This window comes from Oryx dammah, unplaced genomic scaffold (assembly GCF_014754425.2).
Source record: "Oryx dammah isolate SB20612 unplaced genomic scaffold, SCBI_Odam_1.1 HiC_scaffold_5, whole genome shotgun sequence".
Lineage (NCBI taxonomy): Eukaryota > Metazoa > Chordata > Mammalia > Artiodactyla > Bovidae > Oryx > Oryx dammah.
The window spans coordinates 88,633,161-88,646,504 of NW_024070189.1; the positions used below are offsets into that span (position 1 = coordinate 88,633,161).

The following is a 13,344-nucleotide window of genomic DNA, read 5'->3' on the forward strand; positions in this document are numbered from 1 at the left end:
CATGCACATGGGAAACGGGCTGAAGTGCCTCAGACCTACTCAAGCCTTTCGAGGAGGAAGCTAAGAGCTGGGAAGCAGGTGCCACTGTGGGCATGTGCCCATCCTGGGTGTGCTAGAAGCCAACCTGCCAGCCCCATGTCCCCCGTGCCCCGGAGCCTGGCTGGAAGACATTCCCTGTAGCTCCTGTGGGCTCTTGGCAGGTGAGACAAACCCTAAGAAGTGAGCAAAGCTGAGAAGATGCAGGCGTGCACGGCGAGGACGCCTAACTCATCCTGGCTCCAAACACCCAACCAAACACCTGAGTGAACTCTAAACATAGAGAAAAGGAAAACCTCATGACACCAACCTGTGCTTGCTCAAGTCCTGGCTGTCTTCAGCAACGAGGTTCAGGAACCCAGTGTCCGCTCCCTGGAAGAAAAACGAACCATGTTAGCTGGGTCTGATTTGGCCTGAACTGCCACATGGGGGTCAGCGGTACTATGATGAGATAGAAAAGTCCTTTGGCTGGGGGTGGGGAGTGTGGAAGGGCTGCCTTCTGGTCACTCTGCCAGACATCGGGGATGGTACAGACAGGACGCTTCAGAATGCAGAGAGATGAGAATAACAGGGCGATTTGCCAGAAAGGTTTGCTAGTGATCTGTAGTGGTATCCATGATGAAGTTTCCACATGTTCCAAAACTGAACTGGATGAAAGGACTGGATGTTCATATGACCTTTTATAGTTTATAGAAGGTGTTCACCTGCATCATTGGACCCCCATGGTCTCCTAGAGGAAGGCAAGAGGACTGAGTCAACCCCCTGCCATGGAGTACCCAGCTCACCCAGCTTTGCCTGAGGCATGTGACCAACTAAACGCAAGGTGGGGCCTGAGGCAGAAAAAGGATATTAGGGAAAACTAGTGAAATCTGAATAAAGAGTGGATCGAGGTGGCAGAAATGTATCCATGTCCACCTCTTGGTTATCACAGACGCACTATGCTTATGAATGACCTGGTCATTGGGAGAAATTAGGTGATGGGTAATTTGAAATACCTCTGAAAATCTAAAATTATTCTAAAAAACTTTAAAAAAAACTTCAGTTTAAAAATTTAGGGAGCGACTTCCCTGATGGTGCAGTGGTTAGGACTTCAAGCTTCCACCGCAGGGGGCGTGGGTTCGATCCTGGTTGAGGAAATAAGATGCCACAAGCTGTGTAGTGTGCCCCCCAAATAAATAAAGTTTTAAATACATAAAAATTTAGGGAACCCTCCTACACTGTTGGTGGAAATGTAAACTGGTACAGCCACTATGGAGAACAGTGTGGAGATTTCTCAAACAACTAAAAATAGAGCTGCCACAGGATCCAGCACTCCCACTCCTGGGCACATATCTGGAGAAACTCTAGTTGGAAAAGATTCATGCACCTCAGTGCTCATAGCAGCACTGTTTACAATATCTAGGACATGGAAGCAACTTAAAAGTTCATCAATAGATGAACTGATAAAGAGGATATGGTGTATCTGATAAAGAACATAAGACATATATATATATATACACATATGAAGTGTTGGTCATTCAGTCTTGTCCGACTCTTTGTTTCCCCTTGGACTGTAGCCCGCCAGGCTCCTCTATCCATGGAATTCTCCAGGCAAGAATACTGAAGTGGGTTGCCATTTCCTCCTCCAGGGGATCTTCCCCACCCAGGGGTCGAACCTGAGTCTCCTGCATTGCAGGCAGATTCTTTACTGTCTGAGCCACCAGGGAAGGCCCAATATATATACACACACAACAAAATACTGCTAAGCCATAAAAAATCATTAAATAATGCCATTTGCAACTCTAGTCAGTACTCTGTAACAACCTATATGGGAAAAAAAATGAGATAGAATGGATACATGTATATGTATAACTGAACAACCTTGCTATACACTTGAAACTAACACAACATTGTACACCAACCATACCCCAATATAAAATAAAAGTTAAATTTAAAACACGTAAATGCTATATTATTTTTTTGTTGTTTAGTCGCTGTTGTGTCAGACTCTTTGCGACACCATGGACTGCAGCATGCCAGGCTTCCCTGTCTTTCACTATGTCCCAGAGCTTGCTTAAACTCATGTCCACTGAGTCAGTGATGCCAACCAACCATCTCACCCTCTGTTGCCCCCTTCTCCTGCCCTCTATCTGCTGCTAAGTCGCTTCAGTTGTGTCCGACTCTGTGCGATCCCATAGACGGCAGCCCACCAGGCTCTGCCATCCCTGGGATTCTTCAGGCAAGAACAAATCTAACTGCTTGTCAATTAAAGGCCAGGATGGAGAACCGACGTCCCCACCATCGCCTGCAGGTGGTGCTGCAGCGTCAGGAACACCCTCTGGGCTCTAGAAGCAGCTCTCACAGAAACTCAGCCAGTAGCAGCATCTGCTCTACCTGGCCTTACAGTTTAGGATTGGAGCTTCTCTGGCCACTGTGGCCAGAGCGGCGCCCTGGACAGCGTAGAGCACAGTGGCCCACAGGGATGAGAGATGAGAGAGCTGGAGCAACGTGCCCACAGACCCGAGGCCAAGACTTGCCTCAACCTTGAAGGGACCATCTACATGTCTGATTCTTCATTTCACTTTTGAATCAATTAAAGGCTCATGAGAAGTTGCAAAACTAGTACAGAAGGGTGCCAGGGAACACTCTTCACCAAGGTCCCTGATGGCTACTCCTTACACAACTTGGGAACATTATCCAAACTGGAGAGAGTGACTGATAAACTAGGCACCATTTTTTTTTTTTTTAAGTCTTACTAAGATACAATTCTTATGCCACACAATTTGCTTATTCAAAATGCACAATTCAGTGGTCTTTTTGTACATTCACAAAGTTGTGTAACCATTACCACAACCAATTTTTCAACATTTTCTTTACCCCCAAAGAAGCCCTGTCCCCATCAGCAGTCACTCCCCTGCTGCCCAGCCCCTGACAACCAGGAACTCGCTCTCTGTGTCTGTGGACCTGCCTGCTCTGCACATTTCCCGTCAGTGGAGTCACACCCTGGGCGTCCCTCTGTGTCTGCTCCTCTCACTGAGCACCTGGTTCTCAGGATCTGCCCACGTGGTAGCCGGTGTTGGGGCTTCTCTCTCTTGTGTGGCTGAGGGATGCACCACTGCGTGGAGGGACCCTGTTTATCCATAGTCCCATGATGGATGTTCAGGTTGTTCCCACTTCTGGCTTCTGTGAATCACACAGCTGTGAACACGGGTAGCTTATGAATCACTGCAGAGATGGCATCTTTCTCTGCCCTCACATCTACCATCTGCCAATCTCCCCATCCCCAGCCCTTTAGCGCCAGCTGCAGGCTGTCCTCTAGCCCTTGAAGCTGGACTTGGGCAGGGAGATGAGCCCCACAGGGCCCCGCACGCTGGCTATGCTCAGCCCAGACCGGCTTAGACTAGAACAGAGAGCAGTGAGGACAAAATCCATCCCTGGGGCGCACAGACAGCAGGCCGTGAGGTGCCCCAGCTGGCGCCAGGCTGTGCCCGTGATCTTCACCAACAGAAACGCTGGGCTTTCACCTTCCCACCAGGGTGAACTCCAAGCCCCCACGACAGGCCCCCGTGAATCGTGGAGGTGGGGCCATCAGGAGGATCTCCTATGGAATCTGCACTTGTTGTTCAGTCACTAAGTTGTATCTGACTTTTTGTGACCCCATGAACTGCAGTCTGCCAGGCTTCCCCGTCCTTCACTATCTCCCTGAGTTTGCTCAAACTCATGTCCATCGAGACAGTGATACCATCCAACCATCTCATCCTCTGTCGTCCCCTTTTCCTCCTGCCCTCAATCTTTCCCAGAATCAGGGTCTTTTCTAATGAGTCAGCTGTTTGCATCAAGTGGCCAAAGAATTGGAGCTTCAGCTTCAGCATCAGTCCTTCCAATGAATATTCAGGGTTGATTTCCTTTAGGATGGACTGGTTGGATCTCCTTGCAGTCCAAGGACTCTCAAGAGTCTTCTCCAGCACCACAATTAGAAAGCATTAATTATTTGGCACTCAGCCTTCTTTATGGTCCAACTCTCACATCCATACATGACTACTGGATAAACCATAGCTTTGACTATATGGACTTTTGTTGACAAAGTGATGTCTCTGCTTTTTAATATGATGTTTAGGTTTGTTATAGCTTTTCTTCCAAGGAGCAAGTATCTTTCAATTTTCATTTTTTAATCTGAAAAGCTGGTGGAAAATGTGACTGTGGGACCTCTTGTTCAAAAATTATGACAAATTTCAAAATAGTGACAGCAGAGACCTGGGGTGCAGGGGCTGTAAGAAGCCAGGCCTGCTGACCCCACACACACTCTGCCCTTGGAACTGCCGACAAGTGACTTCACTGCAAGGAAAGGGGCCAAGCTCACAACGGTGGCAATCAGGGACTCAAGAGGATAGGACGATTGCACACTCTTGTCGTGGGCGGCACTTTTTTTTTTTTTTCCCTGACTGCACTGCATGGCTTTCGGATCTCAGTTCCCCACCAGGAATCGAACTTATGCCTCTTGCCTTGGAAGCATGGAGTCCTAACCACTGGACCACCAGGGAAGTCTCCTGAATAAAACTTTTTACAACCTGTGAGCCCCACCTCATCCACATGCTTTCGTTTTTTTATTCTTTTTAAAAAATTAAGATAGAATTCACCTACTATAGAATGTCCAGTTTGATGGCTTTCAGGAGACTCACAGGTTCTGCAACCATCACACTAATCCCAAGACACCTTTGTCGCACTCATCAGCATCACATGGTTCAAAGCTGAGGCTCCCAGGAGACATGAGATCCTAGACTGGAGGAGCCGCGGGTGCTCTGCTTGCCAGGCAGTCCATGCCACCATCACCAAGCCAGCCTATGATGGGATCTCGCTAGTTCTGGGGATTCTGCACAATCCAATTGGTCCTAAGGGCACAGCCTGAGGAGCCCGGTGGGTCTGGAGAGAGGGTGCTGGCCCCACACAGAGCTGTGTGGTGCTGGGAGAGGCCCACCCTAGGTACCATGTTCCCTGACCGTTATGTGGAGGCGGATTGGAATGGCTTGGTGTCCAGGGGCAGGAGGCCTGACACGCAACACCAAGCAGGAGTGGGATGGTCAGACCCAGGACATAGCATCCTCAGCCTGGCTGAGCCCTCATCTCACAGCCCTACGGTCAGGACTCCAACACAGGCTGGGCCTCATGGGGCTAAATCCAGGCCTGGGCAGGGCTAGACTTTTCGGAGGCTCCAGGGAAGCACAAGCTCTTGCCTTTTCCAGCTTCTAGAGGCGCCGCATCCCTGGCTCACAGCCCCTCCCTCCATCCTCAGAGTCAGCAGCGCAGCATCTCCTGTCTCTCTCTGCCTCTGACCCTCCCCCTCCCTCTTATAAGGACCTTGTGATGACACTGGGCCCCCCCAGAGGATCCAGGCTTGACCCCATCCTAGGGGACTTAACTTATTCCCACCTGCAGAATCCTTTTACCACATACGGTGACACACAGGTTTTGGGGACTGGGGCATGGACATCTTTGGGTGGGCCATTATTCTGCCAACTGCACACTGTAATACCTAACAACATGAGTGACTCTAGCCCTGGAACTTTGCATTTAAGAGCAGATCCCAAGAAAGTACAATGTAGCATGATGTCCTATTTATAACGTTAAAAACAACTCAACTTTCTAAAATAGATTTTTAGGAGTAAACATCTACTCAAAGTATGCTGTTAAGGAGTACATGTAAACAAGACAGAATTAAACAAAGGATGGGAAATGTGACATGAGACTCCACCTCGGCTGTCTTGGAGACCGGAGCCAGGTGGGGGGGCTGGGTGGGGAGGGTCTCAGGAATGGAAGGGAACTGGCGAGGCTCTGGTTTTTGTGCTCAGTGGTGAGTTTGTGGGTGCTGACTATTAAGAACATATACACAAAAGAGAACCTACATTCAAAGGAATATTACTCAGTGCTAAAAAAGAAATGGGCTATGAAGCAGGGAAAGACACTGAGGAACCTCAGATACAAGTCACCAAGTGAAAGAAGCCAGTAGAAAAGGCCACACACTGGACTCCCCTGGTGGTCGAGTGGTTAAGACTCAGTGCTCTCACTGCAGGGGGCTCAGGTTCAATCCCTGGTGGGGAAACTTAAGATACTGCATGCCCCACAGTGCAGCCAAAACAGCTGATTAACTCGTTAAAAGGTTGAAAAGACTATACACTGTGATTCCAAATGTGGGACATTCTGAAAAAGGCAGGACTCTGGAGACTAGAAGGATCAGTGGTTTGGGGGGTTGTGGGGAGAAGGGATAAACAGGTAGGGCCCAGAGGCAGTGAAATGACTGATAATGGATACATTTGTCCGAACCCACAGAACACACAGCACCAAGACTAGACTCAGATGTCAACTATGGACTTTGGTTAATAACAACATATGGGGACTTTCCTGGTAGTCCAGTGGCTAAGACTCTGTGCTCCCAACGCAGGGGGCCCAGGTTCCATCCCTGGTCAGGTAACTAGATCCCATGTGCTGCAATTAAGACTTGGTGTATCCAAATAAATGGTAAATAAACAAAAAAATTTTAAGTAACAATATATGGATATTGGCTCATCAAGTATACCTGAGTTACACTAATGCAGGATGGTAATAATAGAGAAAAGTGTATGTGTGGGTGTGTGTGCCTGTGTGTGTGGAGGGGGTAATAGGAACTCCCTGTACTTTCTGCTCAATTTTTCTATAACCCTAAAGTACTCTAAAAATCAGCCTACTAAAAGCTGGGTGAATTGGACTTCCCTGGTGGTTCAGTGGTTGAGAATCCACCTGCCAATGCAGGGGACCCAGGTTCCATCTCTGGTCTGGGAAGATTCCACACGGCAAGGAGCAACAAAGCCCATGAACTGCAACTCCTGAGTCTGCACTCTAGAGCTCACTAACCGCCACTACTGAGCCCATGTCCTGCAACTACTGAAGCCCACACACCCTAAAGCCACGCTCTGCAACAAGAAGCCACCGCAATGAGAAGCCCGTGCACCACAACTAGAGAGTAACCCCTGCTTGCTGCAACTAGAGAAAGCCCCCACAAAGCAGCGAAGGCCCAGCGCATCCAAAAGTAAATAAATAAAATTTTTTTAAAAAGAAGAAAAAAAAGTGAGATGAATTGGGAGAGTTATACTGAGAACCAGGAATTCTGAAGAGGAGAAGAAAGGAGGGAGGGAAGGAAGAGTGAGGCCGGGTGGAGGCTCCACACACACATGACCAGCAGGTGGGTCAGGCTGTTGTGAACCCAGACCCAGACACAAGCTGGTCAGTCCCGCCAAGTGGATTTCTACATTTCTCCCAAGGCCTCTGCCAGTATCATAACAGGATCACAAACTGCCCAGATCAAGACCTCCTGGCCCCTCCAGCCTGGATTAACTACTCCAAAGCTGTCCCCAGGCCAGGGGACCAGGGAGGACTTATGGGCGGATCAGACAAGAGCCTAATAGAATGTGCCCTGGGATTACTCCCAAATCCCATTTGGCCAGTAGAAAGCATATTCTGGCTGGTGCTGAGCTGATTTCTGCAGATTTTGAGGGCAGGAGGCAACCTCTTTCCTTCCTGCCCATTCACCATTCTCACCCTCACCATTCCCATTGCCACTCCGCCTGGAGAGATTCCATCCCTTCCACCTCCTGGCATGCAGCATCGGCCAGGCACCTCTTCCTCCCTCTGCTCCAAGTTGTGTGCAAACGCAGAAATGAGACAGAATAAATCTGTCTTCCACCCATTCTTTTTTAATCTCCCTCTCTCTCTTTTTTTAATATTTTGTGTATTTGGCTGGGTCTTAAGTTTCGGCATGTGGGATCTAGTCCCCCAACCTGGACCCCCTGCATTGGATGCGTGGAGTCAGCCATGAGACCTCCAGGGAAGTCCCTCCACCCTGTTTCTGAGGCCAAAGCTTTGTGGGGAGGAGGGTGAAAGCAGCTGAAGTAAGTGGGCACAGGTGTCCCAAGTAGGGTTCCAGAAACTGCAATTCCCCCTGGATTGCCTGGGAACGGACCGCGACCCTAATTCCTGGTGAAATCACTGAGACAGTCACTCCACAGAGCATTTCTCCTTTGGTGGCAGTGGTGCACTGTTTTTGTTTTTTTTTAAGGGACATTGGGCAAGTAACTTAATGCCCCCCACCCTGATGTCCAGAGCTCTGTTCACCTGCTGTGGCAGCGTTTCCAACATCGCCAGCCCCCAGAGATTCAGTTCATGTCCTACCTGCTGTCTCCTCCCACTTGCCACTTGGGATCAGTTCTCCTCCTGCTTGGGGTCAGGGCGGCTCTGCGTGATCACCTGCAGTGACAGTAGGTCACTTCTAAGATCTGTCATAAAAGACGTGCGGCTTCTGCCCGCACTCAGTGAGCCAGCCGCCATGGAGTGAGGAAGCTCAAGCAGCACCATGGACAGGGACCACATGGGGCACCATCCTGGAAGCGGCTCCTCTGACCCCACTGGGCCTTCGGAGGAGGCAGCCCTGGGCTGACACGTGCTCCACAACCTCCCAAGGGACCTTGAGCCAGAACCACCAAGGGAAGCTGTTTCCAAGCTTCCAGCCCACAGAAACTGTGAGAGTGAAAACTAGTGGTTTACACTAAGCTTTCAGCGACTTCCCTGGTGGTCCAGTGGCAAGGAGTCTGTGCTCCCAATGCAGGGGGCCCAGATTCCGCCACTGGACAGGGAACTAGGTCCCACATACTGCAACTGAGCCCACAAGCCACAACTAGAGAGCCCATGCACTGAAATGAAGACCCAGTACAGTCAAAATAATGAAATAAAATATAATAAAATAAAAAATGAAATAAGTCTTCAGGGTAATCTGTTACACAGCAAGAGATAACTGATACACCTGTCATCCAGGATGATCCACCTGACAACTCCACATTATTTTTCTTTTTCAACCACTACAATTCTCTAATGGCAAGCAACCAACAGCACTGGATTTTTCACTTTCTGGTTTTTCCCCCATCTATAGATCTGATCATCTGGGAGACATAAGAGCCTAAAGGGACTTGGTAAATTCAACAAGGGAGGAGCAGTAGAACAATTAGAATGAGAAAATGAAGCCTCTGGGATTCACAGATTATCAAGAGATACCATAGCCTGGTTCTGAGACCAAATAAGTCCACTACTTTGATCGGCTTCCCTCTAAAACAGGGTCTTGGGCCTTCCCTGGTGGTCCAGTGGCTAAGACTCTGTGCTCCCAATGCAGGGAGACCCGGGTTCCATTCCTGGTCAGGGAACTAGATCCCACCTGCTTCAACTAAAGATTCTGCATACTCCAACTAACACCCTGTGCAGCCAACTAAATAAACAAACAAATAAATAAATATTTTTTGAAATAAATAAAAAATAAAGCAGGGTCTTGCCTTCAGTGCTACTGATGTGGAGGCTGGTCATTCCTTGCTGGAGGGCGGGGTGTCCTTCCGGGCACTGTAGTGGGTAAAACAGCCTCTCTGGCCCCACCTCTCATTCCAGGAGCCACCTGCCAGTTGTAATAAGCACAGATGTCCCCAGACGTGGTCCAGAGTCCCCTGGGAGGTGAGATCACCCCCACTGAGATCCCTGCTCCAAGCACGTCCCTCATGGACAGGCACAGCAGGGACTCAGCATCTGGCCACAGGAAGCCCCCCTGCCTGGGGTACAGGTCCCACTCCTGGGAACCAAGCAGGTGGGCCTGGGATGTCTGCACCCCCTTCCCTCCCCACACGACATCCCACCAGCGCGTGGCAGGAACACCTTGCCTCGCTGGAGGCTTGATATAGACCTGCACTGCAGTTATCACCCCAGCCTTCACTCATCACCACAGCAACCATCTAAATGTGTCACCCCGAGGAGCTCTGATGCAAATGAGGCAGGAGGAGAAGCCTGGGGTTGGGGACAGCAGCCTGAGCTTCGCCATCTGAGCTCCCAGCCCTGAGAACTCAGAGTCTCTTGGAGAAGTGCCTGGGCTGGACACAAGTCTTGAGACTGACCCAGATCAGGGGCCAGCACAGTCCAGTCCAATGGGACAAAAGGGCCCGGAGGGCTGACTCAGGGGCTAAAGGTCTCCAGGAGCCCAGAAGACGTAGGGAGAGGAGGGTGCTGACCCCGGCTCTGTGTCCTGAGTCTCTCAACCCTCCTCCACCCAACACTGGGTGGGGTCTCCCCACTTTCCTATTTTTGACCAAGCTGCACAGCAAGTAGGATGGTTCCCTGATCAGGGATCAAACCTGAGCCCCCTGCATTGGAAGCTCAGCATCTTAACTACTGGACCACCAGGGAAATCTCAGCATCTCCCTGCTTTACTCTCTAATCACTGGAGGTTTGTTCTGCTGTGCTTCCCTGGTGGCTCACTGGTAAAGAACCCACCTGCCAACGCAGGAGTCGTGGGTCCAATCACTGGGTTGGGAAGACCCCGTGGAGAAGGAAATGGGAAACCATTCCAGTATTCTTGTCTGGGAAATCCCATGGATGGAGGAGCCTGGACGGCTACAGTCCAAGGGGTCACATAAAAGAGTTAATCATGACTTAGTGACTACACAACAACAACATGATGTAAGCAGGGACCAAACTCAATATTTTTCATAATGAACACAGGGTCTCCGTCCAGCCCTGCTGACACTGGGCACATCATCTTCCATGCAGGGCCGTCCTGGGAACTGTGCGGTGCGGACAACCTCCCTGCCCCATCCACTCAATGCCAGGAGCCCCCCAGTGTGGCAGACACAGATGTGCCCAGACATCACTAGTGTCCCCTCGGGGACAGATCACCTGCTGAGCCAGGCATCGATTATCAGACCTCCCACCTCCTGGCACTGTCCTGTATGGAGGCACAGGCAACTGACTTGGGAAGAGGATCAATTTCGACAAATTAAAAAAAAAATGTGTATGCACAGATTTCTTTTTTCTCTCAAAATTAAAATAGCTTCTGTCCGTCCCCCGGAAGGCGGTGGGTGGGGACAGATATTCCCGAATCTCACAGGCAGCATGGTCTCATTCTACCCCAACTTCGAAACCGACTAACTCCCCCAGGGCCTCAGTTTCCAAATCTTCAAGGTGGGGGTGAGGGTGGCACCCGAGCCGGTGAGGTTCTTGGATTAAACAAGTGAATATCTAGCAAATGCATAAATCAGTCCTGGCATATTGTTCATAGCGGATCACTTCTTTATCATTGGAACTTTTTCACAATCCTAGAACAGCTAGTAACTGCTTTGTTGACAAGGCTAGGACTCAGCAGAGTGATTCTGTGAAGGACCAGGTGGCAAATGTTTTTGGTCACCGTCGCTACTACTGAACCCAGCCAGTTGTGGACCAGTGGGCGAGGCTCTGTGCCAGTAAAGCAGGGGATGCAGGTTCGATCCCTGGCTGGGGAACTAAAGTTGCATATGTTGTATGGTTGGAGAAAAAAAAAAAAAATCTGATTTTGGGAGTTCGGTGGCAGTTCAGTGGTTAAGACTCCATACTTCCAATGCAGGGGGTGCAGGTTTGATCCCTGGTCAGGGAACTCAGATCCCACACGCCTCAAGGTCCAGCCAAAAAAAAAACGACATTGACTAACCCAGGCGACTTGGATCCAGCCCAGAGGTTGGAGGCTGGAGTTTTCGACCCCCAGACTGGAAGATGGTCTGTGAGCAGATGGCACCAGGCCTCACATGGAGGCACCATGCAAAGGGAAATGGGATCCTGGGTCCTAACAGAAAGCCCCCAGCTGCCCCTAACCCCAGGTCATCCACTACACAGAACCTCGCCACCACAGAGACACCACTTCCCTCAGATTCAGAGAAGGGGCTGCTGCTTTCTCAACACCTTGGGAAAAATCCATGGGCTAACCTCTGTTAGCAAGTATAGAAGCTCTTTATCAGTCTTGGTTGCAAAAGGGATCCTAAAGATCTTGACCTGGTGAGCAAACTATTTTCTGATCATTCTAGACAGGGCAGTTTACCATCTGCCAAACTGCCACTGGTAACAGCCCCGAAGAACCCATCCCCAGAGGGAGAAATGGTTTCTGCAGATGGAGAGACTGAAAAAACCTCAGTGTAGATGTAGATGTGACAACTCTGTGTCCTATGGGGCTGTGTGCCTCCTGGGGCAGAAAGGGGTGTCAGGGGAAAATTAAAGAAATCCAAATGAAGTGTGGACTTTAGTTAATAATGACACTATTTGCAAAGGAGAAATAGAGACACAGACGTCAAGGGGGGAAATGGGGCAGACGGGAATGGACTGGGATGCTGGAATTGACACATATACATTTCCTTCTCCAATGCATGAAAGTGAAAAGTCAAAGTGAAGTCGCTCAGTCATGTCCGACTCTTCACGACCCCATGGACTGCAGCCTACCAGGCTCCTCCACCCATGGGATTTTCCAGGCAAGAGTACTGGAGTGGGGTGCCATTGCCTTCTCCAATGTATACATTACTATGCATAAAATAGAAACTAACGAGAACCTGCTGCTCTGCTGTACTGTGCTCAGTCGTGTCCAACTCTTTGCGACCCTGTGGACCGCACCCCACCAGGCTCCTCTGTCCATGGGATTCTTGTGGCAAGAATACTGGAGTGGGTTGACATTTCCTTCTCCAGTGGATCTTCCTGAACCAGGGATGGAACCTGCGCCTCTTGTGCCTTCTGCATAGGTAGACAGATTCTGTGCCACCTGGGAACCTACTGTACAGCCAAGGGACCTCTACTCAATGCTCTGTGATGAATTAAATGGGAAGGAAATCCAAAAAAGAGGGAATATATGTATATATACAGCTGATTAACTTTATTGTACAGTAGAAACTAACACAACATTGTAAAGCAACTATACTCCAAAAAAAATTAAAAATAATAATGATATATCAGTGTTGGTTTCTTAATTGGAACGAATGTTTGATGTAAGATGTGAAGAACAGGGGTGACAGGGTACGTGGGATCTATCTGTACTGTCTTCCCAATTTTCCTGTGAATCTAAAACGAGTCTGAAATGAAAAGTTCATCTAAGAAGAAAAAGGAGAGAGGGGAGTGACGACAATTAGCTACTTATGCTTGAGGAGGCTTTGAAATGTGATTGAGGGAACATTAAGTTCCTGTGACAGCATCCGATAATGACAGGGTTATATAAAGCCCAGAGAAGAAAGACGCTAAAAACAGGATATGCTAATCAGCAGGGGAAGTTGGCTCCTAGGAGAGGAGTGAGGAGGGGGAGAAAAGACAGGTGGCTGAGTGGTTCCTGAGACAATCAGGGTGGACCCTGGCCCAGGGGCTGCTCCACGGGAGGAAATGTCTGGAACGTCCCAGGCGGATAGGGGCAATGAGGCACATCTGCTCAGGAGCAATGCCTGCTGAGTGAACAGCCAGAGCTTGGGCTTGGGGGAGGGTGATGGTTTTATA

The 13,344-nt window shown here is 49.5% G+C and overlaps 1 protein-coding gene across 2 annotated transcripts in view; it reads right to left on the bottom strand.

The window, feature by feature from the left end:
* GNG7 (G protein subunit gamma 7) overlaps window positions 1-13,344 on the bottom strand; it is a 139,533-nt gene that overhangs the window by 94,865 nt on the left and 31,324 nt on the right. For both annotated transcript variants that reach the window (XM_040241881.1, XM_040241882.1), the window contains exon 2: window positions 347-408. The gene's annotated coding sequence lies outside the window, so the exon portion shown is untranslated. The remainder of the gene's footprint in view (window positions 1-346; window positions 409-13,344) is intronic.